We start from the raw sequence: 2,632 nt of genomic DNA, 5'->3' as shown, positions 1-2,632 counted from the left end.
GCAGCCAGGAGTCCAGGAATACCAGTAGCCTCTCAAAGTAGAAGAGGCAAGGGACAGACCCAACCCTGGAGACCCCAGACAACTGATACAGTTGACACCTTGCTTTACCCTTAATAACTCACTCTCTCTCTCTTTTTTTTTTTTTCCACTTCTTCCCTTTAGAACTATAAACAAATAAACTTGTGTTGTTCTTAAGCCTCCAAGTTTATGGTAATTTGTTATAGCTGCAACAGGAAACTAATATGGGTTTTAAGATCACAGTGCTTATATCACTTCTTGCCCTTCAATCCCCTAGTGTCAAATTCTAACTCCTTCCACCTCTTCTATCACACCAGGCACTTGACACAGAGCAAGCCAAAATTCAAAGGCCCAGAATTACAGCAACCGGGCATAGATGGGTCTGTCAGGGAGGCACAGTGGATTCCTCCCAAGACATCCTCAGTCAGGGTCCCTTTGGGCATAACCAGGACTTTCCAGGTAAGAGTTGGTAAAACATTCTTTCTACTAAAATCCAGCTTTCAAGCAGCAAAAGAAACCACCAAAAGAGCTGCCAGAATACTTTGAGAGTCATTCCTAGATGGGCCTGGAAGTCTCCTGGGCAGGAAAGCCACATATTTTTAGTGAGTTATGTCTATGGCATACAACTCAAACCCCAGAGTAAATTTTCCAACTGTGGCTTGAGCTATCTGGTTTGGCCACCTATGAAGATTCAATTTTCTGGTGGATAGTTGAGTCTCCCAGCCACTTAGTGGTAATTGGAATATTTTATTCATTCATTCACTCACTCATTCAGTACTTACTGAGCTGTTACTCTGTGCCAGGTAAACAGGAAGTAGAGGGGAACTGGAAAAACTGAGTTCCTGCTCTCAGAAACTGCTTGTAGTATGCTGAGAGTTTTCTAGAGATTTGTGGCTGAAGGGGTGAAAAAAGAAGGATCATCAATTTGGGAGGCATTGCTCCTCCAAAGTACACATTTCTCACTTATATTGGATAATAGTACAAGGTCAGTGTATTGATGGTAATAGCTCAGTCTTGTGCTCTGTTTGGTGGTTTAGTCGCTAAGTTGTGTCTAACTCTTGCGACCCCATGGACTGTAGCCCATTAGGTTCCTCTGTCCATGGGATTTTCCAGGCAAGAATACTGGAGTGGGTTGCCATTTCCTTCTCCAAGGGATCTTCCTGACCCAGGGTTTAAACCTGGGTCTCCTGCACTGCAGGCAGACTCTTTACCGACTGAGCTACCAGGGGAGCCCAACTAGTAATTATAAAAGATTAAATGCTCAATCATATATAATGAAGATGGAGGGAGGGAAGGAGAGAGGGAGGGCAGGAAGAATAAAGGGGGGATGTGGGGGATGAACTTTTCATTGGGCCACCACCGCCAACACTACTGTCACACTGATCTTCTGTTTTCACACTGTTTTCCTACCAATCTGATCTCCTTGAGACTGTGGGTCACATTTTATTCAATTCTGTAACCACCACAGCCAGCACAAAACAACAATTAATAAAAATAATTTTGGATCAATGAACAATTCATAGAACACTTTGAGACAATTTCAAAACTGAGCAGCCACTCAATCTGCTTGGCCTTCTTAGGCCCTCTTAGTCCAGGTCAGCACCTCCACCTCCCACTTTACCAAGTACTGCATCACCCTGGGATGAGATAATAAGTGAATATTTGTTCTTCAGATCAGCAGATAAGTGTGTCCTGTGGTCAAAGCACCACAGGGTTTAAGTGCACCCCAGGTAAATGCAGCATCACTTGGCCATTTTAAATTGCCAGCATAAATATTTATGGAGGAGAGGATCCGATTAAAAAACAAAAACCACAAAACTAGAAGGTAGTGACAAAATCTGTTTCTTGCTAGTTTCAGGAGAGAGACAAGCAGTCCCAGATCTCTGAGTCCCTGCATCATTTAAAGGAATTAATCATTTCACACCAGACGGAGACCAACAGTGAAGTTCGTTGAGGGAAGTTTGGAAACCTGAGGAAAACAAGGTTTTCCAGCTGCCACTGTGCTTCCGAGCTTCTCAGAGGAGCGCTCGGCTCCAATGATCTGTTTCTCATCTTCTCGTGTGTGATTTTTCAGGCTCTTCACTGTGAACTGGGGACTGACTGGGAGGTGCGACTTTTCTGTGTTTCTCCTCTCAGGAGAAATTGGAAATATGTCCTGTCTCTAAGCTGCCTGAAACATTTTCTAGACAGAAGATTAACTGTGTCGCTGCTGCACTGGATGTTCCGTGGATGAGCAGCACACTCCTCTTGCCTGCCTGAGCTCTTCTGTTATCCATCAGTGCAGGATTCCGGTGGGGCCGAGGCTAAGGGATGGGACTGGCAGGCTGGCATCTGCCTTAGTTGGCTCCCCAAAGCTCTATTCCTGACCAGCACCCTCCCAGAGCCAAGGAGTCAGGGCCAGGCCCTGAAGCAACCCAAGTAATGTAAATAGGTGTTTGGCCTTCAGGTAGTGTGGGAATCATTTCTGCAGGTTTGCATTTTCCATCATTAAAAACTTCATAAGAATATCGGCCAACATGTAAAACAAAGCCACAACTGTTTCTCTAGCCCAAAGACAAGAATGGTCACCTGCATATGCCTGAAAGAGAAGCCAGGATTGCCCCGAGCAAGCTCG

Source organism: Bos taurus, chromosome 7 (assembly GCF_002263795.3).
Source record: "Bos taurus isolate L1 Dominette 01449 registration number 42190680 breed Hereford chromosome 7, ARS-UCD2.0, whole genome shotgun sequence".
Taxonomy (NCBI): domain Eukaryota; kingdom Metazoa; phylum Chordata; class Mammalia; order Artiodactyla; family Bovidae; genus Bos; species Bos taurus.
The sequence above is the reverse complement of the archived record's forward strand: the minus strand, read 5'-3'. Positions refer to the sequence as shown.